This window comes from Conger conger, chromosome 14 (assembly GCF_963514075.1).
Source record: "Conger conger chromosome 14, fConCon1.1, whole genome shotgun sequence".
Taxonomy (NCBI): Eukaryota; Metazoa; Chordata; class Actinopteri; order Anguilliformes; family Congridae; genus Conger; species Conger conger.
Window position 1 is genome coordinate 42,088,532 of NC_083773.1, and position 25,742 is coordinate 42,114,273.

The 25,742-nt window shown below is 43.3% G+C and overlaps 32 non-coding genes across 32 annotated transcripts; all 32 read left to right on the top strand.

The window, feature by feature from the left end:
• Positions 1–120: 120 nt before the first annotated feature.
• Positions 121–193, top strand: trnar-ucg (transfer RNA arginine (anticodon UCG)). Its single transcript has one exon. It is a non-coding gene; the product is annotated as a tRNA-Arg (tRNA).
• A 289-nt stretch (positions 194–482) lies between these two features.
• On the top strand, positions 483–555 carry trnar-ucg (transfer RNA arginine (anticodon UCG)). The gene has a single exon. It is a non-coding gene; the product is annotated as a tRNA-Arg (tRNA).
• Positions 556–843: 288 nt separating this feature from the next.
• trnar-ucg (transfer RNA arginine (anticodon UCG)) lies at positions 844–916 on the top strand. Its single transcript has one exon. It is a non-coding gene; the product is annotated as a tRNA-Arg (tRNA).
• Positions 917–1,928: 1,012 nt separating this feature from the next.
• On the top strand, positions 1,929–2,001 carry trnaq-uug (transfer RNA glutamine (anticodon UUG)). The gene has a single exon. It is a non-coding gene; the product is annotated as a tRNA-Gln (tRNA).
• A 651-nt stretch (positions 2,002–2,652) lies between these two features.
• On the top strand, positions 2,653–2,725 carry trnar-ucg (transfer RNA arginine (anticodon UCG)). The gene has a single exon. It is a non-coding gene; the product is annotated as a tRNA-Arg (tRNA).
• A 650-nt stretch (positions 2,726–3,375) lies between these two features.
• trnar-ucg (transfer RNA arginine (anticodon UCG)) lies at positions 3,376–3,448 on the top strand. The gene has a single exon. It is a non-coding gene; the product is annotated as a tRNA-Arg (tRNA).
• Positions 3,449–3,737: 289 nt separating this feature from the next.
• trnar-ucg (transfer RNA arginine (anticodon UCG)) lies at positions 3,738–3,810 on the top strand. The gene has a single exon. It is a non-coding gene; the product is annotated as a tRNA-Arg (tRNA).
• A 651-nt stretch (positions 3,811–4,461) lies between these two features.
• On the top strand, positions 4,462–4,534 carry trnar-ucg (transfer RNA arginine (anticodon UCG)). The gene has a single exon. It is a non-coding gene; the product is annotated as a tRNA-Arg (tRNA).
• Positions 4,535–5,547: 1,013 nt separating this feature from the next.
• On the top strand, positions 5,548–5,620 carry trnar-ucg (transfer RNA arginine (anticodon UCG)). The gene has a single exon. It is a non-coding gene; the product is annotated as a tRNA-Arg (tRNA).
• A 651-nt stretch (positions 5,621–6,271) lies between these two features.
• On the top strand, positions 6,272–6,344 carry trnar-ucg (transfer RNA arginine (anticodon UCG)). Its single transcript has one exon. It is a non-coding gene; the product is annotated as a tRNA-Arg (tRNA).
• Positions 6,345–7,356: 1,012 nt separating this feature from the next.
• Positions 7,357–7,429, top strand: trnar-ucg (transfer RNA arginine (anticodon UCG)). Its single transcript has one exon. It is a non-coding gene; the product is annotated as a tRNA-Arg (tRNA).
• A 650-nt stretch (positions 7,430–8,079) lies between these two features.
• Positions 8,080–8,152, top strand: trnar-ucg (transfer RNA arginine (anticodon UCG)). The gene has a single exon. It is a non-coding gene; the product is annotated as a tRNA-Arg (tRNA).
• A 2,098-nt stretch (positions 8,153–10,250) lies between these two features.
• Positions 10,251–10,323, top strand: trnar-ucg (transfer RNA arginine (anticodon UCG)). The gene has a single exon. It is a non-coding gene; the product is annotated as a tRNA-Arg (tRNA).
• A 650-nt stretch (positions 10,324–10,973) lies between these two features.
• On the top strand, positions 10,974–11,046 carry trnar-ucg (transfer RNA arginine (anticodon UCG)). The gene has a single exon. It is a non-coding gene; the product is annotated as a tRNA-Arg (tRNA).
• Positions 11,047–12,421: 1,375 nt separating this feature from the next.
• On the top strand, positions 12,422–12,494 carry trnar-ucg (transfer RNA arginine (anticodon UCG)). Its single transcript has one exon. It is a non-coding gene; the product is annotated as a tRNA-Arg (tRNA).
• Positions 12,495–13,145: 651 nt separating this feature from the next.
• Positions 13,146–13,218, top strand: trnar-ucg (transfer RNA arginine (anticodon UCG)). Its single transcript has one exon. It is a non-coding gene; the product is annotated as a tRNA-Arg (tRNA).
• Positions 13,219–13,506: 288 nt separating this feature from the next.
• Positions 13,507–13,579, top strand: trnar-ucg (transfer RNA arginine (anticodon UCG)). The gene has a single exon. It is a non-coding gene; the product is annotated as a tRNA-Arg (tRNA).
• A 649-nt stretch (positions 13,580–14,228) lies between these two features.
• trnar-ucg (transfer RNA arginine (anticodon UCG)) lies at positions 14,229–14,301 on the top strand. The gene has a single exon. It is a non-coding gene; the product is annotated as a tRNA-Arg (tRNA).
• Positions 14,302–14,952: 651 nt separating this feature from the next.
• trnar-ucg (transfer RNA arginine (anticodon UCG)) lies at positions 14,953–15,025 on the top strand. The gene has a single exon. It is a non-coding gene; the product is annotated as a tRNA-Arg (tRNA).
• Positions 15,026–16,037: 1,012 nt separating this feature from the next.
• On the top strand, positions 16,038–16,110 carry trnar-ucg (transfer RNA arginine (anticodon UCG)). Its single transcript has one exon. It is a non-coding gene; the product is annotated as a tRNA-Arg (tRNA).
• Positions 16,111–16,760: 650 nt separating this feature from the next.
• Positions 16,761–16,833, top strand: trnar-ucg (transfer RNA arginine (anticodon UCG)). Its single transcript has one exon. It is a non-coding gene; the product is annotated as a tRNA-Arg (tRNA).
• A 651-nt stretch (positions 16,834–17,484) lies between these two features.
• On the top strand, positions 17,485–17,557 carry trnar-ucg (transfer RNA arginine (anticodon UCG)). Its single transcript has one exon. It is a non-coding gene; the product is annotated as a tRNA-Arg (tRNA).
• Positions 17,558–17,845: 288 nt separating this feature from the next.
• trnar-ucg (transfer RNA arginine (anticodon UCG)) lies at positions 17,846–17,918 on the top strand. The gene has a single exon. It is a non-coding gene; the product is annotated as a tRNA-Arg (tRNA).
• A 649-nt stretch (positions 17,919–18,567) lies between these two features.
• On the top strand, positions 18,568–18,640 carry trnar-ucg (transfer RNA arginine (anticodon UCG)). Its single transcript has one exon. It is a non-coding gene; the product is annotated as a tRNA-Arg (tRNA).
• Positions 18,641–19,291: 651 nt separating this feature from the next.
• Positions 19,292–19,364, top strand: trnar-ucg (transfer RNA arginine (anticodon UCG)). Its single transcript has one exon. It is a non-coding gene; the product is annotated as a tRNA-Arg (tRNA).
• Positions 19,365–20,376: 1,012 nt separating this feature from the next.
• trnar-ucg (transfer RNA arginine (anticodon UCG)) lies at positions 20,377–20,449 on the top strand. Its single transcript has one exon. It is a non-coding gene; the product is annotated as a tRNA-Arg (tRNA).
• A 650-nt stretch (positions 20,450–21,099) lies between these two features.
• Positions 21,100–21,172, top strand: trnar-ucg (transfer RNA arginine (anticodon UCG)). The gene has a single exon. It is a non-coding gene; the product is annotated as a tRNA-Arg (tRNA).
• A 1,375-nt stretch (positions 21,173–22,547) lies between these two features.
• trnar-ucg (transfer RNA arginine (anticodon UCG)) lies at positions 22,548–22,620 on the top strand. The gene has a single exon. It is a non-coding gene; the product is annotated as a tRNA-Arg (tRNA).
• Positions 22,621–23,271: 651 nt separating this feature from the next.
• trnar-ucg (transfer RNA arginine (anticodon UCG)) lies at positions 23,272–23,344 on the top strand. The gene has a single exon. It is a non-coding gene; the product is annotated as a tRNA-Arg (tRNA).
• Positions 23,345–23,994: 650 nt separating this feature from the next.
• On the top strand, positions 23,995–24,067 carry trnar-ucg (transfer RNA arginine (anticodon UCG)). The gene has a single exon. It is a non-coding gene; the product is annotated as a tRNA-Arg (tRNA).
• Positions 24,068–24,717: 650 nt separating this feature from the next.
• On the top strand, positions 24,718–24,790 carry trnar-ucg (transfer RNA arginine (anticodon UCG)). Its single transcript has one exon. It is a non-coding gene; the product is annotated as a tRNA-Arg (tRNA).
• Positions 24,791–25,441: 651 nt separating this feature from the next.
• On the top strand, positions 25,442–25,514 carry trnar-ucg (transfer RNA arginine (anticodon UCG)). The gene has a single exon. It is a non-coding gene; the product is annotated as a tRNA-Arg (tRNA).
• The last annotated feature ends 228 nt before the right edge of the window (positions 25,515–25,742 follow it).

The following is a 25,742-nucleotide window of genomic DNA, read 5'->3' on the forward strand; positions in this document are numbered from 1 at the left end:
AGCCTTTTGTTGCTTTCTCAGTGGATTTACCCATTATTTGTTGGCATTTTGATGCAAATCAGCAAAATTTAGAATACGTGTAAGCTCACTCTCCCATCAATGAGACAGCAATTGGTTCCTGACCGCGTGGCCTAATGGATAAGGCGTCTGACTTCGGATCAGAAGATTGAGGGTTCGAGTCCCTTCGTGGTCGTACAAGATCAGTCTTTGCCATTTTCAGTTGGGAGCCATTGAAGAAACAACAATGATGTTCACAATTGACCACATTGCCACGCTTTCCCAACGAGAACTTGAATGTGAAGAGTGCCAGGATTCATTGTGCACATGCTTTAACCTCAGTAAGTGCCCATTATGCAGAAAGTAGCCTTTTGTTGCTTTCTCAGTGGATTTACCCATTATTTGTTGGCATTTTGACGCAAATCAGCAAAATTTAGAATCCATGTAACCTCAGTCTCCCATCAATGAGACAGCAAATGGGCCCTGACCGCGTGGCCTAATGGATAAGGCGTCTGACTTCGGATCAGAAGATTGAGGGTTCGAGTCCCTTCGTGGTCGTACAAAATCAGTCTTTGCCATTTTCAGTTGGGAGACATTGAAGAAACAACAATGATGTTCACAATTGACCACATTGCCACGCTTTCCCAACGAGAAATTGAATGTGAATAGTGCCAGGATTCATTGTGCACTTGCTTTTCCCTTAGTAAGTGCCCATATGCAGAAAGTAGCCTTTTGTTGCTTTCTCAGTGGATTTACCCATTATTTGTTGGCATTTTGATGCAAATCAGCAAAATTTAGAATACGTGTAACCTCACTCTCCCATCAATGAGACAGCAATTGGTTCCTGACCGCGTGGCCTAATGGATAAGGCGTCTGATTTCGGATCAGAAGATTGAGGGTTCGAGTCCCTTCGTGGTCGTACAAGATCAGTCTTTCCCATTTTCAGTTGGGAGCCATCGAAGAAACAACAATGATGTTCACAATTGACCACATTGCCACGATTTCCCAACGAGAACTTGAATGGGAATAGTGCCAGGATTCAACGCGCCCATGTTATTGCCTGAATAAGCAACCAATTTGCAGAAAGTAACACTTTGTTGCTTTCCCAGTGTATTTACCCATTATTTGTTGGGATTTTGACGCAATTCAGCATGATTTAGAAGATATCTAACCTCACCCTCCCAGCAATGAACCAACAAATGGGCCCTAACCGCGTGGAGTAATGGATAAGGCGTCTGACTTCAGATCAGAAGATTGATGTTGCGAGTCCCTTCGTGGTCGTACAAAATCAGTCTTTGCCATTTTCAGTTGGGAGCCATTGAAGAAACAACAATGATGTTCACAATTGACCACATTGCCACGCTTTCCCAACGAGAAATTGAATGTGAATAGTGCCAGGATTCATTGTGCACATGCTTTTCCCTTAGTAAGTGCCCATATGCAGAAAGTAGCATTTTTTTGCTTTCTCAGTGGATTTACCCATTATTTGTTGGCATTTTGATGCAAATCAGCAAAATTTAGAATACGTGTAACCTCACTCTCCCATCAATGAGCCAGCAAATGGGCCCTGACCGTGTGGCCTAATGGATAAGGCGTCTGTCTTCGGATCAGAAGATTGTAGGTTCGAGTCCCTTCGTGGTCGTACAAAATCAGTCTTTGCCATTTTCAGTTGGGAGCCATTGAAGAAACAACAATGATGTTCACAATTGACCACATTGCCACGCTTTCCCAACGAGAACTTGAATGTGAATAGTGCCAGGATTCATTGTGCACATGCTTTAACCTCAGTAAGTGCCCATTATGCAGAAAGTAGCCTTTTGTTGCTTTCTCAGTGGATTTACCCATTATTTGTTGGCATTTTGACGCAAATCAGCAAAATTTTGAATCCATGTAACCTCAGTCTCCCATCAATGAGACCGCAAATGGGCCCTGACCGCGTGGCCTAATGGATAAGGCGTCTGACTTTGGATCAGAAGATTGAGGGTTCGAGTCCCTTCGTGGTCGTACAAAATCAGTCTTTGCCATTTTCAGTTGGGAGCCATCGAAGAAACAACAATGATGTTCACAATTGACCACATTGCCACGATTTCCCAACGAGAACTTGAAGGGGAATAGTGCCAGGATTCAACGCGCCCATGTTATTGACTGAATAAGCAACCAATTTGCAGAAAGTAACACTTTGTTGCTTTCCCAGTGTATTTACACATTATTTGTTGGGTTTTTGATGCAATTCAGCATGATTTAGAAGATATCTAACCTCACCCTCCCAGCACTGAACCAACAAATTGGCCCTAACCGCGTGGAGCAATGGATAAGGCGTCTGACTTCAGATCAGCAGATTGATGTTGCGAGTCCCTTCGTGGTCGTACAAAATCAGTCTTTGCCATTTTCAGTTGGGAGCCATTGAAGAAACAACAATGATGTTCACAATTGACCACATTGCCACGCTTTCCCAACGAGAACTTGAATGTGAATAGTGCCAGGATTCATTGTGCACATGCTTTTCCCTTAGTAAGTGCCCATTATGCAGAAAGTAGCCTTTTGTTGCTTTCTCAGTGGATTTACCCATTATTTGTTGGCATTTTGACGCAAATCAGCAAAATTTTGAATCCATGTAACCTCACTCTCCCATCAATGAGAAAGCAAATGGGCCCAGACCGCGTGGCCTAATGGATAAGGCGTCTGACTTCGGATTAGAAGATTGAGGGTTCGAGTCCCTTCGTGGTCGTACAAAATCAGTCTTTGCCATTTTCAGTTGGGAGCCATTGAAGAAACAACAATGATGTTCACAATTGACCACATTGCCACGCTTTCCCAACGAGAACTTGAATGGGAATAGTGCCAGGATTCAACGTGCCCATGTTATTGCCTGAATAAGCAACCAATTTGCAGAAAGTAACACTTTGTTGCTTTCCCAGTGTATTTACCCATTATTTGTTGGGATTTTGACGCAATTCAGCATGATTTAGAAGATATCTAACCTCACCCTCCCAGCAATGAACCAACAAATGGGCCCTAACCACCTGGAGTAATGGATAAGGCGTCTGACTTCAGATCAGAAGATTGATGTTGTGAGTCCCTTCGTGGTCGTACAAAATCAGTCTTTGCCATTTTCAGTTGGGAGACATTGAAGAAACAACAATGATGTTCACAATTGACCACATTGCCACGCTTTCCCAACGAGAAATTTAATGTGAATAGTGCCAGGATTCATTGTGCACATGCTTTTCCCTTAGTAAGTGCCCATATGCAGAAAGTAGCCTTTTGTTGCTTTCTCAGTGGATTTACCCATTATTTGTTGGCATTTTGATGCAAATCAGCAAAATTTAGAATACGTGTAACCTCACTCTCCCATCAATGAGACAGCAAATGGGCCCTGACCGCGTGGCCTAATGGATAAGGCGTCTGACTTCGGATCAGATGATTGAGGGTTCGAGTCCCTTCGTGGTCGTACAAAATCAGTCTTTGCCATTTTCAGTTGGGAGCCATTGAAGAAACAACAACGATGTTCACAATTGACCACATTGCCACGCTTTCCCAACGAGAACTTGAATGTGAATAGTGCCAGGATTCATTGTGCACATGCTTTAACCTCAGTAAGTGCCCATTATGCAGAAAGTAGCCTTTTGTTGCTTTCTCAGTGGATTTACCCATTATTTGTTGGCATTTTGACGCAAATCAGCAAAATTTTGAATCCATGTAACCTCAGTCTCCCATCAATGAGACAGGAAATGGGCCCTGACCGCGTGGCCTAATGGATAAGGCGTCTGACTTCGGATCAGAAGATTGAGGGTTCGAGTCCCTTCGTGGTCGTACAAAATCAGTCTTTGCCATTTTCAGTTGGGAGCCATCGAAGAAACAACAATGATGTTCACAATTGACCACATTGCCACGATTTCCCAACGAGAACTTGAAGGGGAATAGTGCCAGGATTCAACGCGCCCATGTTATTGCCTGAATAAGCAACCAATTTGCAGAAAGTAACACTTTGTTGCTTTCCCAGTGTATTTACCCATTATTTGTTGGGATTTTGACGCAATTCAGCATGATTTAGAAGATATCTAACCTCACCCTCCCAGCAATGAACCAACAAATGGGCCCTAACCGCGTGGAGTAATGGATAAGGCGTCTGACTTCAGATCAGAAGATTGATGTTGCGAGTCCCTTCGTGGTCGTACAAAATCAGTCTTTGCCATTTTCAGTTGGGAGCCATTGAAGAAACAACAATGATGTTCACAATTGACCACATTGCCACGCTTTCCCAACGAGAACTTGAATGTGAATAGTGCCAGGATTCATTGTGCACATGCTTTAACCTCAGTAAGTGCCCATTATGCAGAAAGTAGCCTTTTGTTGCTTTCTCAGTGGATTTACCCATTATTTGTTGGCATTTTGACGCAAATCAGCAAAATTTTGAATCCATGTAACCTCACTCTCCCATCAATGAGACAGCAAATGGGCCCTGACCGCGTGGCCTAATGGATAAGGCGTCTGACTTCGGATCAGAAGATTGAGGGTTCGAGTCCCTTCGTGGTCGTACAAAATCAGTCTTTGCCATTTTCAGTTGGGAGCCATCGAAGAAACAACAATGATGTTCACAATTGACCACATTGCCACGATTTCCCAACGAGAACTTGAATGGGAATAGTGCCAGGATTCAACGTGCCCATGTTATTGCCTGAATAAGCAACCAATTTGCAGAAAGTAACACTTTGTATCTTTCCCAGTGTATTTACCCATTATTTGTTGGGATTTTGACGCAATTCAGCATGATTTAGAAGATATCTAACCTCACCCTCCCAGCAATGAACCAACAAATGGGCCCTAACCGCGTGGAGTAATGGATAAGGCGTCTGACTTCAGATCAGAAGATTGATGTTGCGAGTCCCTTCGTGGTCGTACAAAATCAGTCTTTGCCATTTTCAGTTGGGAGCCATTGAAGAAACAACAATGATGTTCACAATTGACCACATTGCCACGCTTTCCCAACGAGAACTTGAATGTGAATAGTGCCAGGATTCATTGTGCACATGCTTTTCCCTTAGTAAGTGCCCATTATGCAGAAAGTAGCCTTTTGTTGCTTTCTCAGTGGATTTACCCATTATTTGTTGGGATTTTGACGCAATTCAGCATGATTTAGAAGATATCTAACCTCACCCTCCCAGCAATGAACCAACAAATGGGCCCTAACCGCGTGGAGTAATGGATAAGGCGTCTGACTTCAGATCAGAAGATTGATGTTGCGAGTCCCTTCGTGGTCGTACAAAATCAGTCTTTGCCATTTTCAGTTGCGAGCCATTGAAGAAACAACAATGATGTTCACAATTGACCACATTGCCACGCTTTCCCAACGAGAACTTGAATGTGAATAGTGCCAGGATTCATTGTGCACATGCTTTTCCCTTAGTAAGTGCCCATTATGCAGAAAGTAGCCTTTTGTTGCTTTCTCAGTGGATTTACCCATTATTTGTTGGCATTTTGACGCAAATCAGCAAAATTTAGAATCCATGTAACCTCACTCTCCCATCAATGAGACAGCCAATGGGCCCTGACCGCGTGGCCTAATGGATAAGGCGTCTGACTTCGGATCAGAAGATTGAGGGTTCGAGTCCCTTCGTGGTTGTACAAAATCAGTCTTTGCCATTTTTAGTTGGGAGCCATCGAAGAAACAACAATGATGTTCACAATTGACCACATTGCCACGATTTCCCAACGAGAACTTGAATGGGAATAGTGCCAGGATTCAACATGCCCATGTTATTGCCTGAATAAGCAACCAATTTGCAGAAAGTAACACTTTGTTGCTTTCCCAGTGTATTTACCCATTATTTGTTGGGATTTTGACGCATTTCAGCATGATTTAGAAGATATCTAACCTCACCCTCCCAGCAATGAACCAACAAATGGGCCCTAACCACCTGGAGTAATGGATAAGGCGTCTGACTTCGGATCAGAAGATTGATGTTGCGAGTCCCTTCGTGGTCGTACAAAATCAGTCTTTGCCATTTTCAGTTGGGAGCCATTGAAGAAACAACAATGATGTTCACAATTGACCACATTGCCACGCTTTCCCAACGAGAACTTGAATGTGAATAGTGCCAGGATTCATTGTGCACATGCTTTTCCCTTAGTAAGTGCCCATTATGCAGAAAGTAGCCTTTTGTTGCTTTCTCAGTGGATTTACCCATTATTTGTTGGCATTTTGACGCAAATCAGCAAAATTTTGAATCCATGTAACTTCACTCTCCCATCAATGAGACAGCAAATGGGCCCTGACCGCGTGGCCTAATGGATAAGGCGTCTGACTTCGGATCAGAAGATTGAGGGTACGAATCCCTTCGTGGTCGTACAAAATCAGTCTTTGCCATTTTCAGTTGGGAGCCATCGAAGAAACAACAATGATGTTCACAATTGACCACATTGCCACGATTTCCCAACGAGAACTTGAATGGGAATAGTGCCAGGATTCATTGTGCACATGCTTTTCCCTTAGTAAGTGCCCACTATGCAGAAAGTAGCCTTTTGTTGCTTTCTCAGTGTATTTACCCATTATTTGTTGGCATTTTGACGCAAATCAGCAAAATTTTGAATCCATGTAACCTCACTCTCCCATCAATGAGACAGCAAATGGGCCCTGACCGCGTGGCCTAATGGATAAGGCGTCTGACTTCAGATCAGAAGATTGATGTTGCGAGTCCCTTCGTGGTCGTACAAAATCAGTCTTTGCCATTTTCAATTGGGAGCCATTGAAGAAACAACAATGATGTTCACAATTGACCACATTGTCACGCTTTCCCAACGAGAACTTGAATGGGAATAGTGCCAGGATTCAACGTGCCCATGTTATTGCCTGAATAAGCAACCAATTTGCAGAAAGTAACACTTTGTTGCTTTCCCAGTGTATTTACCCATTATTTGTTGGGATTTTGACGCAATTCAGCATGATTTAGAAGATATCTAACCTCACCCTCCCAGCAATGAACCAACAAATGGGCCCTAACCGCGTGGAGTAATGGATAAGGCGTCTGACTTCAGATCAGAAGATTGATGTTGCGAGTCCCTTCGTGGTCGTACAAAATCAGTCTTTGCCATTTTCAGTTGGGAGCCATTGAAGAAACAACAATGATGTTCACAATTGACCACATTGCCACGCTTTCCCAACGAGAACTTGAATGTGAATAGTGCCAGGATTCATTGTGCACATGCTTTTCCCTTAGTAAGTGCCCATTATGCAGAAAGTAGCCTTTTGTTGCTTTCTCAGTGGATTTCCCATTATTTGTTGGCATTTTGACGCAAATCAGCAAAATTTAGAATCCATGTAACCTCACTCTCCCATCAATGAGACAGCAAATGGGCCCTGACCGCGTGGCCTAATGGATAAGGCGTCTGACTTCGGATCAGAAGATTGAGGGTTCGAGTCCCTTCGTGGTCGTACAAAATCAGTCTTTGCCATTTTCAGTTGGGAGCCATCGAAGAAACAACAATGATGTTCACAATTGACCACATTGCCACGATTTCCCAACGAGAACTTGAATGGGAACAGTGCCAGGATTCAACGTGCCCATGTTATTGCCTGAATAAGCAACCAATTTGCAGAAAGTAACACTTTGTTGATTTCCCAGTGTATTTACCCATTATTTGTTGGGATTTTGACGCAATTCAGCATGATTTAGAAGATATCTAACCTCACCCTCCCAGCAATGAACCAAGAAATGGGCCCTAACCGCGTGGAGTAATGGACAAGGCGTCTGACTTCAGATCAGAAGATTGATGTTGCGAGTCCCTTCGTGGTCGTACAAAATCAGTCTTTGCCATTTTCAGTTGGGAGCCATTGAAGAAACAACAATGATGTTCACAATTGACCACATTGCCACGCTTTCCCAACGAGAACTTGAATGTGAATAGTGCCAGGATTCATTGTGCACATGCTTTTCCCTTAGTAAGTGCCCATATGCAGAAAGTAGCCTTTTGTTGCTTTCTCAGTGGATTTACCCATTATTTGTTGGCATTTTGATGCAAATCAGCAAAATTTAGAATACGTGTAACCTCACTCTCCCATCAATGAGACAGCAAATGGGCCCTGACCGCGTGGCCTAATGGATAAGGCGTCTGACTTCGGATCAGAAGATTGAGGGTTCGAGTCCCTTCGTGGTCGTACAAAATCAGTCTTTGCCATTTTCAGTTGGGAGGCATGGAAGAAACAACAATGATGTTCACAATTGACCACATTGCCACGATTTCCCAACGAGAACTTGAATGGGAATAGTGCCAGGATTCAATGTGCCCATGTTATTGCCTGAACAAGCAACCAATTTGCAGAAAGTAACACTTTGTTGATTTCCCAGTGTATTTACCCATTATTTTTTGGGATTTTGACGCAATTCAGCATGATTTTGAAGATATCTAACCTCACCCTCCCAGCAATGAACCAACAAATGGGCCCTAACCACCTGGAGTAATGGATAAGGCGTCTGACTTCGGATCAGAAGATTGATGTTGCGAGTCCCTTCGTGGTCGTACAAAATCAGTCTTTGCCATTTTCAGTTGGGAGCCATTGAAGAAACAACAATGATATTCACAATTGACCACATTGCCACGCTTTCCCAACGAGAAATTGAATGTGAATAGTGCCAGGATTCATTGTGCACATGCTTTTCCCTTAGTAAGTGCCCATTATGCAGAAAGTAGCCTTTTGTTGCTTTCTCAGTGTATTTACCCATTATTTGTTGGCATTTTGACGCAAATCAGCAAAATTTTGAATCCATGTAACCTCACTCTCCCATCAATGAGACAGCAAATGGGCCCTGACCGCGTGGCCTAATGGATAAGGCGTCTGACTTCAGATCAGAAGATTGATGTTGCGAGTCCCTTCGTGGTCGTACAAAATCAGTCTTTGCCATTTTCAGTTGGGAGCCATTGAAGAAACAACAATGATGTTCACAATTGATCACATTGCCACGCTTTCCCAACGAGAACTTGAATGGGAATAGTGCCAGGATTCAACGTGCCCATGTTATTGCCTGAATAAGCAACCAATTTGCAGAAAGTAACACTTTGTTGCTTTCCCAGTGTATTTACCCATTATTTGTTGGGATTTTGACGCATTTCAGCATGATTTAGAAGATATCTAACCTCACCCTCCCATCAATGAACTAACAAATGGGCCCTAACCGCGTGGAGTAATGGATAAGGCGTCTGACTTCAGATCAGAAGATTGAGGGTTCGAGTCCCTTCGTGGTCGTACAAAATCAGGCTTTGCCATTTTCAGTTGGGAGCCATCGAAGAAACAACAATGATGTTCACAATTGGCCACATTGCCACGATTTCCCAACGAGAACTTGAATGGGAATAGTGCCAGGATTCATTGTGCACATGCTTTTCCCTTAGTAAGTGCCCATTATGCAGAAAGTAGCCTTTTGTTGCTTTCTCAGTGTATTTACCCATTATTTGTTGGCATTTTGACGCAAATCAGCAAAATTTTGAATCCATGTAACCTCACTCTCCCATCAATGAGACAGCAAATGGGCCCTGACCGCGTGGCCTAATGGATAAGGCGTCTGACTTCAGATCAGAAGATTGATGTTGCGAGTCCCTTCGTGGTCGTACAAAATCAGTCTTTGCCATTTTCAGTTGGGAGCCATTGAAGAAACAACAATGATGTTCACAATTGACCACATTGCCACGCTTTCCCAACGAGAACTTGAATGGGAATAGTGCCAGGATTCAACGTGCCCATGTTATTGCCTGAATAAGCAACCAATTTGCAGAAAGTAACACTTTGTTGCTTTCCCAGTGTATTTACCCATTATTTGTTGGGATTTTGACGCAATTCAGCATGATTTAGAAGATATCTAACCTCACCCTCCCAGCAATGAACCAACAAATGGGCCCTAACCGCGTGGAGTAATGGATAAGGCGTCTGACTTCAGATCAGAAGATTGATGTTGCGAGTCCCTTCGTGGTCGTACAAAATCAGTCTTTGCCATTTTCAGTTGGGAGCCATTGAAGAAACAACAATGATGTTCACAATTGACCACATTGCCACGCTTTCCCAACGAGAACTTGAATGTGAATAGTGCCAGGATTCATTGTGCACATGCTTTTCCCTTAGTAAGTGCCCATTATGCAGAAAGTAGCCTTTTGTTGCTTTCTCAGTGGATTTCCCATTATTTGTTGGCATTTTGACGCAAATCAGCAAAATTTAGAATCCATGTAACCTCACTCTCCCATCAATGAGACAGCAAATGGGCCCTGACCGCGTGGCCTAATGGATAAGGCGTCTGACTTCGGATCAGAAGATTGAGGGTTCGAGTCCCTTCGTGGTCGTACAAAATCAGTCTTTGCCATTTTCAGTTGGGAGCCATCGAAGAAACAACAATGATGTTCACAATTGACCACATTGCCACGATTTCCCAACGAGAACTTGAATGGGAACAGTGCCAGGATTCAACGTGCCCATGTTATTGCCTGAATAAGCAACCAATTTGCAGAAAGTAACACTTTGTTGATTTCCCAGTGTATTTACCCATTATTTGTTGGGATTTTGACGCAATTCAGCATGATTTAGAAGATATCTAACCTCACCCTCCCAGCAATGAACCAACAAATGGGCCCTAACCGCGTGGAGTAATGGACAAGGCGTCTGACTTCAGATCAGAAGATTGATGTTGCGAGTCCCTTCGTGGTCGTACAAAATCAGTCTTTGCCATTTTCAGTTGGGAGCCATTGAAGAAACAACAATGATGTTCACAATTGACCACATTGCCACGCTTTCCCAACGAGAACTTGAATGTGAATAGTGCCAGGATTCATTGTGCACATGCTTTTCCCTTAGTAAGTGCCCATATGCAGAAAGTAGCCTTTTGTTGCTTTCTCAGTGGATTTACCCATTATTTGTTGGCATTTTGATGCATATCAGCAAAATTTAGAATACGTGTAACCTCACTCTCCCATCAATGAGACAGCAAATGGGCCCTGACCGCGTGGCCTAATGGATAAGGCGTCTGACTTCGGATCAGAAGATTGAGGGTTCGAGTCCCTTCGTGGTCGTACAAAATCAGTCTTTGCCATTTTCAGTTGGGAGGCATGGAAGAAACAACAATGATGTTCACAATTGACCACATTGCCACGATTTCCCAACGAGAACTTGAATGGGAATAGTGCCAGGATTCAATGTGCCCATGTTATTGCCTGAATAAGCAACCAATTTGCAGAAAGTAACACTTTGTTGATTTCCCAGTGTATTTACCCATTATTTTTTGGGATTTTGACGCAATTCAGCATGATTTTGAAGATATCTAACCTCACCCTCCCAGCAATGAACCAACAAATGGGCCCTAACCACCTGGAGTATTGGATAAGGCGTCTGACTTCGGATCAGAAGATTGATGTTGCGAGTCCCTTCGTGGTCGTACAAAATCAGTCTTTGCCATTTTCAGTTGGGAGCCATTGAAGAAACAACAATGATATTCACAATTGACCACATTGCCACGCTTTCCCAACGAGAAATTGAATGTGAATAGTGCCAGGATTCATTGTGCACATGCTTTTCCCTTAGTAAGTGCCCATTATGCAGAAAGTAGCCTTTTGTTGCTTTCTCAGTGTATTTACCCATTATTTGTTGGCATTTTGACGCAAATCAGCAAAATTTTGAATCCATGTAACCTCACTCTCCCATCAATGAGACAGCAAATGGGCCCTGACCGCGTGGCCTAATGGATAAGGCGTCTGACTTCAGATCAGAAGATTGATGTTGCGAGTCCCTTCGTGGTCGTACAAAATCAGTCTTTGCCATTTTCAGTTGGGAGCCATTGAAGAAACAACAATGATGTTCACAATTGATCACATTGCCACGCTTTCCCAACGAGAACTTGAATGGGAATAGTGCCAGGATTCAACGTGCCCATGTTATTGCCTGAATAAGCAACCAATTTGCAGAAAGTAACACTTTGTTGCTTTCCCAGTGTATTTACCCATTATTTGTTGGGATTTTGACGCATTTCAGCATGATTTAGAAGATATCTAACCTCACCCTCCCAGCAATGAACCAACAAATGGGCCCTAACCACCTGGAGTAATGGATAAGGCGTCTGACTTCGGATCAGAAGATTGATGTTGCGAGTCCCTTCGTGGTCGTACAAAATCAGTCTTTGCCATTTTCAGTTGGGAGCCATTGAAGAAACAACAATGATGTTCACAATTGACCACATTGCCACGCTTTCCCAACGAGAACTTGAATGTGAATAGTGCCAGGATTCATTGTGCACATGCTTTTCCCTTAGTAAGTGTCCATTATGCAGAAAGTAGCCTTTTGTTGCTTTCTCAGTGGATTTACCCATTATTTGTTGGCATTTTGACGCAAATCAGCAAAATTTAGAATACGTGTAACCTCACTCTCCCATCAATGAGACAGCAAATGGGCCCTGACCGCGTGGCCTAATGGATAAGGCGTCTGACTTCGGATCAGAAGATTGGGGGTTCGAGTCCCTTCGTGGTCGTACAAAATCAGTCTTTGCCATTTTCAGTTGGGAGCCATGGAAGAAACAACAATGATGTTCACAATTGACCACATTGCCACGATTTCCCAACGAGAACTTGAATGGGAATAGTGCCAGGATTCAACGTGCCCATGTTATTGCCTGAATAAGCAACCAATTTGCAGAAAGTAACACTTTGTTGCTTTCCCAGTGTATTTACCCATTATTTGTTGGGATTTTGACGCAATTCAGCATGATTTAGAAGATATCTAACCTCACCCTCCGAGCAATGAACCAACAAATGGGCCCTAACCGCGTGGAGTAATGGATAAGGCGTCTGACTTCAGATCAGAAGATTGATGTTGCGAGTCCCTTCGTGGTCGTACAAAATCAGTCTTTGCCATTTTCAGTTGGGAGCCATTGAAGAAACAACAATGATGTTCACAATTGACCACATTGCCACGCTTTCCCAACGAGAACTTGAATGTGAATAGTGCCAGGATTCATTGTGCACATGCTTTTCCCTTAGTAAGTGCCCATTATGCAGAAAGTAGCCTTTTGTTGCTTTCTCAGTGGATTTACCCATTATTTGTTGGCATTTTGACGCAAATCAGCAAAATTTAGAATCCATGTAACCCCACTCTCCCATCAATGAGAGAGCAAACGGGCCCTGACCGCGTGGCCTAATGGATAAGGCGTCTGACTTCGGATCAGAAGATTGAGGGTTCGAGTCCCTTCGTGGTCGTACAAAATCAGTCTTTGCCATTTTCAGTTGGGAGCCATTGAAGAAACAACAATGATGTTCACAATTGACCACATTGCCACGCTTTCCCAACGAGAACTTGAATGTGAATAGTGCCAGGATTCATTGTGCACATGCTTTTCCCTTAGTAAGTGCCCATTATGCAGAAAGTAGCCTTTTGTTGCTTTCTCAGTGGATTTACCCATTATTTGTTGGCATTTTGACGCAAATCAGCAAAATTTTGAATCCATGTAACCTCACTCTCCCATCAATGAGACAGCAAACGGCCCTGACCGCGTGGCCTAATGGATAAGGCGTCTGACTTCGGATCAGAAGATTGAGGGTTCGAGTCCCTTCGTGGTCGTACAAAATCAGTCTTTGCCATTTTCAGTTGGGAGCCATGGAAGAAACAACAATGATGTTCACAATTGACCACATTGCCACGATTTCCCAACGAGAACTTGAATGGGAATAGTGCCAGGATTCAATGTGCCCATGTTATTGCCTGAATAAGCAACCAATTTGCAGAAAGTAACACTTTGTTGCTTTCCCAGTGTATTTACCCATTATTTGTTTGGGTTTTGACGCAATTCAGCATGATTTAGAAGATATCTAACCTCACCCTCCCATCAATGAACTAACAAATGGGCCCTAACCGCGTGGAGTAATGGATAAGGCGTCTGACTTCAGATCAGAAGATTGATGTTGCGAGTCCCTTCGTGGTCGTACAAAATCAGTCTTTGCCATTTTCAGTTGGGAGCCATTGAAGAAACAACAATGATGTTCACAATTGACCACATTGCCACGCTTTCCCAACGAGAACTTGAATGTGAATAGTGCCAGGATTCATTGTGCACATGCTTTTCCCTTAGTAAGTGCCCATTATGCAGAAAGTAGCCTTTTGTTGCTTTCTCAGTGGATTTCCCATTATTTGTTGGCATTTTGACGCAAATCTGAAAAATTTTGAATCCATGTAACCTCACTCTCCCATCAATGAGACAGCAAATGGCCCTGACCGCGTGGCCTAATGGATAAGGCGTCTGACTTCGGATCAGAAGATTGAGGGTTCGAGTCCCTTCGTGGTCGTACAAAATCAGTCTTTGCCATTTTCAGTTGGGAGCCATGGAAGAAACAACAATGATGTTCACAATTGACCACATTGCCACGATTTCCCAACGAGAACTTGAATGGGAATAGTGCCAGGATTCAATGTGCCCATGTTATTGCCTGAATAAGCAACCAATTTGCAGAAAGTAACACTTTGTTGCTTTCCCAGTGTATTTACCCATTATTTGTTTGGGTTTTGACGCAATTCAGCATGATTTAGAAGATATCTAACCTCACCCTCCCATCAATGAACTAACAAATGGGCCCTAACCGCGTGGAGTAATGGATAAGGCGTCTGACTTCAGATCAGAAGATTGATGTTGCGAGTCCCTTCGTGGTCGTACAAAATCAGTCTTTGCCATTTTCAGTTGGGAGCCATTGAAGAAACAACAATGATGTTCACAATTGACCACATTGCCACGCTTTCCCAACGAGAACTTGAATGTGAATAGTGCCAGGATTCATTGTGCACATGCTTTTCCCTTAGTAAGTGCCCATTATGCAGAAAGTAGCCTTTTGTTGCTTTCTCAGTGGATTTACCCATTATTTGTTGGCATTTTGACGCAAATCAGCAAAATTTGGAATCCATGTAACTTCACTCTCCCATCAATGAGACAGCAAATGGGCCCTGACCGCGTGGCCTAATGGATAAGGCGTCTGACTTCGGATCAGAAGATTGAGGGTTCGAGTCCCTTCGTGGTCGTACAAAATCAGTCTTTGCCATTTTCAGTTGGGAGCCATCGAAGAAACAACAATGATGTTCACAATTGACCACATTGCCACGATTTCCCAACGAGAACTTGAATGGGAATAGTGCCAGGATTCATTGTGCACATGCTTTTCCCTTAGTAAGTGCCCATTATGCAGAAAGTAGCCTTTTGTTGCTTTCTCAGTGTATTTACCCATTATTTGTTGGCTTTTTGACGCAAATCAGCAAAATTTTGAATCCATGTAACCTCACTCTCCCATCAATGAGACAGCAAATGGGCCCTGACCGCGTGGCCTAATGGATAAGGCGTCTGACTTCAGATCAGAAGATTGATGTTGCGAGTCCCTTCGTGGTCGTACAAAATCAGTCTTTGCCATTTTCAGTTGGGAGCCATGGAAGAAACAACAATGATGTTCACAATTGACCACATTGCCACGCTTTCCCAACGAGAACTTGAATGGGAATAGTGCCAGGATTCAACGTGCCCATGTTATTGCCTGAATAAGCAACCAATTTGCAGAAAGTAACACTTTGTTGCTTTCCCAGTGTATTTACCCATTATTTGTTGGGATTTTGACGCAATTCAGCATGATTTAGAAGATATCTAACCTCACCCTCCCAGCAATGAACCAACAAATGGGCCCTAACCGCGTGGAGTAATGGATAAGGCGTCTGACTTCAGATCAGAAGATTGATGTTGCGAGTCCCTTCGTGGTCGTACAAAATCAGTCTTTGCCATTTTCAGTTGGGAGCCATTGAAGAAACAACAATGATGTTCACAATTGACCACATTGCCACGCTTTCCCAACGAGAACTTGAATGTGAATAGTGCCAGGATTCATTGTGCACATGCTTTTCCCTTAGTAAGTGCCCATTATGCAGAAAGTAGCCTTTTGTTGCTTTCTCAGTGGATTTCCCATTATTTGTTGGCATTTTGACGCAAATCAGCAAAATTTAGAATCCATGTAACCTCACTCTCCCATCAATGAGACAGCAAATGGGCCCTGACCGCGTGGCCTAATGGATAAGGCGTCTGACTTCGGATCAGAAGATTGAGGGTTCGAGTCCCTTCGTGGTCGTACAAAATCAGTCTTTGCCATTTTCAGTTGGGAGCCATTGAAAAAACAACAATGATGTTCACAATTGACCACATTGCCACGATTTCCCAACGAGAACTTGAATGGGAACAGTGCCAGGATTCAACGTGCCCATGTTATTGCCTGAATAAGCAACCAATTTGCAGAAAGTAACACTTTGTTGATTTCCCAGTGTATTTACCCATTATTTGTTGGGATTTTGACGCAATTCAGCATGATTTAGAAGATATCTAACCTCACCCTCCCAGCAATGAACCAACAAATGGGCCCTAACCGCGTGGAGTAATGGACAAGGCGTCTGACTTCAGATCAGAAGATTGATGTTGCGAGTCCCTTCGTGGTCGTACAAAATCAGTCTTTGCCATTTTCAGTTGGGAGCCATTGAAGAAACAACAATGATGTTCACAATTGACCACATTGCCACGCTTTCCCAACGAGAACTTGAATGTGAATAGTGCCAGGATTCATTGTGCACATGCTTTTCCCTTAGTAAGTGCCCATATGCAGAAAGTAGCCTTTTGTTGCTTTCTCAGTGGATTTACCCATTATTTGTTGGCATTTTGATGCATATCAGCAAAATTTAGAATACGTGTAACCTCACTCTCCCATCAATGAGACAGCAAATGGGCCCTGACCGCGTGGCCTAATGGATAAGGCGTCTGACTTCGGATCAGAAGATTGAGGGTTCGAGTCCCTTCGTGGTCGTACAAAATCAGTCTTTGCCATTTTCAGTTGGGAGGCATGGAAGAAACAACAATGATGTTCACAATTGACCACATTGCCACGATTTCCCAACGAGAACTTGAATGGGAATAGTGCCAGGATTCAATGTGCCCATGTTATTGCCTGAATAAGCAACCAATTTGCAGAAAGTAACACTTTGTTGATTTCCCAGTGTATTTACCCATTATTTGTTGGGATTTTGACGCAATTCAGCATGATTTTGAAGATATCTAACCTCACCCTCCCAGCAATGAACCAACAAATGGGCCCTAACCACCTGGAGTAATGGATAAGGCGTCTGACTTCGGATCAGAAGATTGATGTTGCGAGTCCCTTCGTGGTCGTACAAAATCAGTCTTTGCCATTTTCAGTTGGGAGCCATTGAAGAAACAACAATGATATTCACAATTGACAACATTGCCACGCTTTCCCAACGAGAAATTGAATGTGAATAGTGCCAGGATTCATTGTGCACATGCTTTTCCCTTAGTAAGTGCCCATTATGCAGAAAGTAGCCTTTTGTTGCTTTCTCAGTGTATTTACCCATTATTTGTTGGCATTTTGACGCAAATCAGCAAAATTTTGAATCCATGTAACCTCACTCTCCCATCAATGAGACAGCAAATGGGCCCTGACCGCGTGGCCTAATGGATAAGGCGTCTGACTTCGGATCAGAAGATTGAGGGTTCGAGTCCCTTCGTGGTCGTACAAAATCAGTCTTTGCCATTTTCAGTTGGGAGCCATTGAAGAAACAACAATGATGTTCACAATTGACCACATTGCCACGCTTTCCCAACGAGAACTTGAATGTGAATAGTGCCAGGATTCATTGTGCACATGCTTTTCCCTTAGTAAGTGCCCATTATGCAGAAAGTAGCCTTTTGTTGCTTTCTCAGTGGATTTACCCATTATTTGTTGGCATTTTGACGCAAATCAGCAAAATTTTGAATCCATGTAACCTCACTCTCCCATCAATGAGACAGCAAATGGCCCTGACCGCGTGGCCTAATGGATAAGGCGTCTGACTTCGGATCAGAAGATTGAGGGTTCGAGTCCCTTCGTGGTCGTACAAAATCAGTCTTTGCCATTTTCAGTTGGGAGCCATGGAAGAAACAACAATGATGTTCACAATTGACCACATTGCCACGATTTCCCAACGAGAACTTGAATGGGAATAGTGCCAGGATTCAATGTGCCCATGTTATTGCCTGAATAAGCAACCAATTTGCAGAAAGTAACACTTTGTTGCTTTCCCAGTGTATTTACCCATTATTTGTTTGGGTTTTGACGCAATTCAGCATGATTTAGAAGATATCTAACCTCACCCTCCCATCAATGAACTAACAAATGGGCCCTAACCGCGTGGAGTAATGGATAAGGCGTCTGACTTCAGATCAGAAGATTGATGTTGCGAGTCCCTTCGTGGTCGTACAAAATCAGTCTTTGCCATTTTCAGTTGGGAGCCATTGAAGAAACAACAATGATGTTCACAATTGACCACATTGCCACGCTTTCCCAACGAGAACTTGAATGTGAATAGTGCCAGGATTCATTGTGCACATGCTTTTCCCTTAGTAAGTGCCCATTATGCAGAAAGTAGCCTTTTGTTGCTTTCTCAGTGGATTTCCCATTATTTGTTGGCATTTTGACGCAAATCTGAAAAATTTAGAATCCATGTAACCTCACTCTCCCATCAATGAGACAGCAAATGGCCCTGACCGCGTGGCCTAATGGATAAGGCGTCTGACTTCGGATCAGAAGATTGAGGGTTCGAGTTCCTTTGTGGTCGTACAAAATCAGTCTTTGCCATTTTCAGTTGGGAGCCATGGAAGAAACAACAATGATGTTCACAATTGACCACATTGCCACGATTTCCCAACGAGAACTTGAATGGGAATAGTGCCAGGATTCAACGTGCCCATGTTATTGCCTGAATAAGCAACCAATTTGCAGAAAGTAACACTTTGTTGCTTTCCCAGTGTATTTACCCATTATTTGTTGGGATTTTGACGCAATTCAGCATGATTTAGAAGATATCTAACCTCACCCTCCCAGCAATGAACCAACAAATGGGCCCTAACCGCGTGGAGTAATGGATAAGGCGTCTGACTTCAGATCAGAAGATTGATGTTGCGAGTCCCTTCGTGGTCGTACAAAATCAGTCTTTGCCATTTTCAGTTGGGAGCCATTGAAGAAACAACAATGATGTTCACAATTGACCACATTGCCACGCTTTCCCAACGAGAACTTGAATGTGAATAGTGCCAGGATTCATTGTGCACATGCTTTTCCCTTAGTAAGTGCCCATTATGCAGAAAGTAGCCTTTTGTTGCTTTCTCAGTGGATTTACCCATTATTTGTTGGCATTTTGACGCAAATCAGCAAAATTTGGAATCCATGTAACTTCACTCTCCCATCAATGAGACAGCAAATGGGCCCTGACCGCGTGGCCTAATGGATAAGGCGTCTGACTTCGGATCAGAAGATTGAGGGTTCGAGTCCCTTCGTGGTCGTACAAAATCAGTCTTTGCCATTTTCAGTTGGGAGCCATCGAAGAAACAACAATGATGTTCACAATTGACCACATTGCCACGATTTCCCAACGAGAACTTGAATGGGAATAGTGCCAGGATTCATTGTGCACATGCTTTTCCCTTAGTAAGTGCCCATTATGCAGAAAGTAGCCTTTTGTTGCTTTCTCAGTGTATTTACCCATTATTTGTTGGCTTTTTGACGCAAATCAGCAAAATTTTGAATCCATGTAACCTCACTCTCCCATCAATGAGACAGCAAATGGGCCCTGACCGCGTGGCCTAATGGATAAGGCGTCTGACTTCAGATCAGAAGATTGATGTTGCGAGTCCCTTCGTGGTCGTACAAAATCAGTCTTTGCCATTTTCAGTTGGGAGCCATGGAAGAAACAACAATGATGTTCACAATTGACCACATTGCCACGCTTTCCCAACGAGAACTTGAATGGGAATAGTGCCAGGATTCAACGTGCCCATGTTATTGCCTGAATAAGCAACCAATTTGCAGAAAGTAACACTTTGTTGCTTTCCCAGTGTATTTACCCATTATTTGTTGGGATTTTGACGCAATTCAGCATGATTTAGAAGATATCTAACCTCACCCTCCCAGCAATGAACCAACAAATGGGCCCTAACCGCGTGGAGTAATGGATAAGGCGTCTGACTTCAGATCAGAAGATTGATGTTGCGAGTCCCTTCGTGGTCGTACAAAATCAGTCTTTGCCATTTTCAGTTGGGAGCCATTGAAGAAACAACAATGATGTTCACAATTGACCACATTGCCACGCTTTCCCAACGAGAACTTGAATGTGAATAGTGCCAGGATTCATTGTGCACATGCTTTTCCCTTAGTAAGTGCCCATTATGCAGAAAGTAGCCTTTTGTTGCTTTCTCAGTGGATTTCCCATTATTTGTTGGCATTTTGACGCAAATCAGCAAAATTTAGAATCCATGTAACCTCACTCTCCCATCAATGAGACAGCAAATGGGCCCTGACCGCGTGGCCTAATGGATAAGGCGTCTGACTTCGGATCAGAAGATTGAGGGTTCGAGTCCCTTCGTGGTCGTACAAAATCAGTCTTTGCCATTTTCAGTTGGGAGCCATTGAAAAAACAACAATGATGTTCACAATTGACCACATTGCCACGATTTCCCAACGAGAACTTGAATGGGAACAGTGCCAGGATTCAACGTGCCCATGTTATTGCCTGAATAAGCAACCAATTTGCAGAAAGTAACACTTTGTTGATTTCCCAGTGTATTTACCCATTATTTGTTGGGATTTTGACGCAATTCAGCATGATTTAGAAGATATCTAACCTCACCCTCCCAGCAATGAACCAACAAATGGGCCCTAACCGCGTGGAGTAATGGACAAGGCGTCTGACTTCAGATCAGAAGATTGATGTTGCGAGTCCCTTCGTGGTCGTACAAAATCAGTCTTTGCCATTTTCAGTTGGGAGCCATTGAAGAAACAACAATGATGTTCACAATTGACCACATTGCCACGCTTTCCCAACGAGAACTTGAATGTGAATAGTGCCAGGATTCATTGTGCACATGCTTTTCCCTTAGTAAGTGCCCATATGCAGAAAGTAGCCTTTTGTTGCTTTCTCAGTGGATTTACCCATTATTTGTTGGCATTTTGATGCATATCAGCAAAATTTAGAATACGTGTAACCTCACTCTCCCATCAATGAGACAGCAAATGGGCCCTGACCGCGTGGCCTAATGGATAAGGCGTCTGACTTCGGATCAGAAGATTGAGGGTTCGAGTCCCTTCGTGGTCGTACAAAATCAGTCTTTGCCATTTTCAGTTGGGAGGCATGGAAGAAACAACAATGATGTTCACAATTGACCACATTGCCACGATTTCCCAACGAGAACTTGAATGGGAATAGTGCCAGGATTCAATGTGCCCATGTTATTGCCTGAATAAGCAACCAATTTGCAGAAAGTAACACTTTGTTGATTTCCCAGTGTATTTACCCATTATTTGTTGGGATTTTGACGCAATTCAGCATGATTTTGAAGATATCTAACCTCACCCTCCCAGCAATGAACCAACAAATGGGCCCTAACCACCTGGAGTAATGGATAAGGCGTCTGACTTCGGATCAGAAGATTGATGTTGCGAGTCCCTTCGTGGTCGTACAAAATCAGTCTTTGCCATTTTCAGTTGGGAGCCATTGAAGAAACAACAATGATATTCACAATTGACCACATTGCCACGCTTTCCCAACGAGAAATTGAATGTGAATAGTGCCAGGATTCATTGTGCACATGCTTTTCCCTTAGTAAGTGCCCATTATGCAGAAAGTAGCCTTTTGTTGCTTTCTCAGTGTATTTACCCATTATTTGTTGGCATTTTGACGCAAATCAGCAAAATTTTGAATCCATGTAACCTCACTCTCCCATCAATGAGACAGCAAATGGGCCCTGACCGCGTGGCCTAATGGATAAGGCGTCTGACTTCAGATCAGAAGATTGATGTTGCGAGTCCCTTCGTGGTCGTACAAAATCAGTCTTTGCCATTTTCAGTTGGGAGCCATTGAAGAAACAACAATGATGTTCACAATTGACCACATTGCCACGCTTTCCCAACGAGAACTTGAATGGGAATAGTGCCAGGATTCAACGTGCCCATGTTATTGCCTGAATAAGCAACCAATTTGCAGAAAGTAACACTTTGTTGCTTTCCCAGTGTATTTACCCATTATTTGTTGGGATTTTGACGCAATTCAGCATGATTTAGAAGATATCTAACCTCACCCTCCCAGCAATGAACCAACAAATGGGCCCTAACCGCGTGGAGTAATGGATAAGGCGTCTGACTTCAGATCAGAAGATTGATGTTGCGAGTCCCTTCGTGGTCGTACAAAATCAGTCTTTGCCATTTTCAGTTGGGAGCCATTGAAGAAACAACAATGATGTTCACAATTGACCACATTGCCACGCTTTCCCAACGAGAACTTGAATGTGAATAGTGCCAGGATTCATTGTGCACATGCTTTTCCCTTAGTAAGTGTCCATTATGCAGAAAGTAGCCTTTTGTTGCTTTCTCAGTGGATTTACCCATTATTTGTTGGCATTTTGACGCAAATCAGCAAAATTTAGAATACGTGTAACCTCACTCTCCCATCAATGAGACAGCAAATGGGCCCTGACCGCGTGGCCTAATGGATAAGGCGTCTGACTTCGGATCAGAAGATTGGGGGTTCGAGTCCCTTCGTGGTCGTACAAAATCAGTCTTTGCCATTTTCAGTTGGGAGCCATGGAAGAAACAACAATGATGTTCACAATTGACCACATTGCCACGATTTCCCAACGAGAACTTGAATGGGAATAGTGCCAGGATTCAACGTGCCCATGTTATTGCCTGAATAAGCAACCAATTTGCAGAAAGTAACACTTTGTTGCTTTCCCAGTGTATTTACCCATTATTTGTTGGGATTTTGACGCAATTCAGCATGATTTAGAAGATATCTAACCTCACCCTCCGAGCAATGAACCAACAAATGGGCCCTAACCGCGTGGAGTAATGGATAAGGCGTCTGACTTCAGATCAGAAGATTGATGTTGCGAGTCCCTTCGTGGTCGTACAAAATCAGTCTTTGCCATTTTCAGTTGGGAGCCATTGAAGAAACAACAATGATGTTCACAATTGACCACATTGCCACGCTTTCCCAACGAGAACTTGAATGTGAATAGTGCCAGGATTCATTGTGCACATGCTTTTCCCTTAGTAAGTGCCCATTATGCAGAAAGTAGCCTTTTGTTGCTTTCTCAGTGGATTTACCCATTATTTGTTGGCATTTTGACGCAAATCAGAAAAATTTAGAATCCATGTAACCTCACTCTCCCATCAATGAGAGAGCAAACGGGCCCTGACCGCGTGGCCTAATGGATAAGGCGTCTGACTTCGGATCAGAAGATTGAGGGTTCGAGTCCCTTCGTGGTCGTACAAAATCAGTCTTTGCCATTTTCAGTTGGGAGCCATCGAAGAAACAACAATGATGTTCACAATTGACCACATTGCCACGATTTCCCAACGAGAACTTGAATGGGAATAGTGCCAGGATTCAACGTGCCCATGTTATTGCCTGAATAAGCAACCAATTTGCAGAAAGTAACACTTTGTTGCTTTCCCAGTGTATTTACCCATTATTTGTTGGGATTTTGACGCAATTCAGCATGATTCAGAAGATATCTAACCTCACCCTCCCAGCAATGAACCAACAAATGGGCCCTAACCGCGTGGAGTAATGGATAAGGCGTCTGACTTCAGATCAGAAGATTGATGTTGCGAGTCCCTTCGTGGTCATACAAAATCAGTCTTTGCCATCTTCAGTTGGGAGCCATTGAAGAAACAACAATGATGTTCACAATTGACCACATTGCCACGCTTTCCCAACGAGAACTTGAATGTGAATAGTGCCAGGATTCATTGTGCACATGCTTTTCCCTTAGTAAGTGCCCATTATGCAGAAAGTAGCCTTTTGTTGCTTTCTCAGTGGATTTACCCATTATTTGTTGGCATTTTGACGCAAATCAGCAAAATTTTGAATCCATGTAACCTCACTCTCCCATCAATGAGACAGCAAATGGCCCTGACCGCGTGGCCTAATGGATAAGGCGTCTGACTTCGGATCAGAAGATTGAGGGTTCGAGTCCCTTCGTGGTCGTACAAAATCAGTCTTTGCCATTTTCAGTTGGGAGCCATGGAAGAAACAACAATGATGTTCACAATTGACCACATTGCCACGATTTCCCAACGAGAACTTGAATGGGAATAGTGCCAGGATGCAAAGTGCCCATGTTATTGCCTGAATAAGCAACCAATTTGCAGAAAGTAACACTTTGTTGATTTCCCAGTGTATTTACCCATTATTTGTTGGGATTTTGACGCAATTCAGCATGATTTAGAAGATATCTAACCTCACCCTCCCAGCAATGAACCAACAAATGGGCCCTAACCGCGTGGAGTAATGGATAAGGCGTCTGACTTCAGATCACAAGATTGATGTTGCGAGTCCCTTCGTGGTCGTACAAAATCAGTCTTTGCCATTTTCAGTTGGGAGCCATTGAAGAAACAACAATGATGTTCACAATTGACCACATTGCCACGCTTTCCCAACGAGAAATTGAATGTGAATAGTGCCAGGATTCATTGTGCACATGCTTTTCCCTTAGTAAGTGCCCATATGCAGAAAGTAGCCTTTTGTTGCTTTCTCAGTGGATTTACCCATTATATGTTGGCATTTTGATGCAAATCAGCAAAATTTAGAATACGTGTAACCTCACTCTCCCATCAATGAGACAGCAAATGGGCCCTGACCGCGTGGCCTAATGGATAAGGCGTCTGACTTCGGATCAGAAGATTGAGGGTTCGAGTCCCTTCGTGGTCGTACAAAATCAGTCTTTGCCATTTTCAGTTGGGAGCCATTGAAGAAACAACAATGATGTTCACAATTGACCACATTGCCACGATTTCCCAACGAGAACTTGAATGTGAATAGTGCCAGGATTCAACGTGCCCATGTTATTGCCTGAATAAGCAACCAATTTGCAGAAAGTAACACTTTGTTGCTTTCCCAGTGTATTTACCCATTATTTGTTGGGATTTTGACGCAATTCAGCATGATTTAGAAGATATCTAACCTCACCCTCCCAGCAATGAACCAACAAATGGGCCCTAACCGCGTGGAGTAATGGATAAGGCGTCTGACTTCAGATCAGAAGATTGATGTTGCGAGTCCCTTCGTGGTCGTACAAAATCAGTCTTTGCCATTTTCAGTTGGGAGCCATTGAAGAAACAACAATGATGTTCACAATTGACCACATTGCCACGCTTTCCCAACGAGAACTTGAATGTGAATAGTGCCAGGATTCATTGTGCACATGCTTTTCCCTTAGTAAGTGCCCATTATGCAGAAAGTAGCCTTTTGTTGCTTTCTCAGTGGATTTACCCATTATTTGTTGGCATTTTGACGCAAATCAGCAAAATTTTGAATCCATGTAACCTCACTCTCCCATCAATGAGACAGCGAATGGGCCCTGACCGCGTGGCCTAATGGATAAGGCGTCTGTCTTCGGATCAGAAGATTGAGGGTTCGAGTCCCTTCGTGGTCGTACAAAATCAGTCTTTGCCATTTTCAGTTGGGAGCCATGGAAGAAACAACAATGATGTTCACAATTGACCACATTGCCACGATTTCCCAACGAGAACTTGAATGGGAATAGTGCCAGCATTCAACGTGCCCATGTTATTGCCTGAATAAGCAACCAATTTACAGAAAGTAACACTTTGTTGCTTTCCCAGTGTATTTACCCATTATTTGTTGGGATTTTGACGCAATT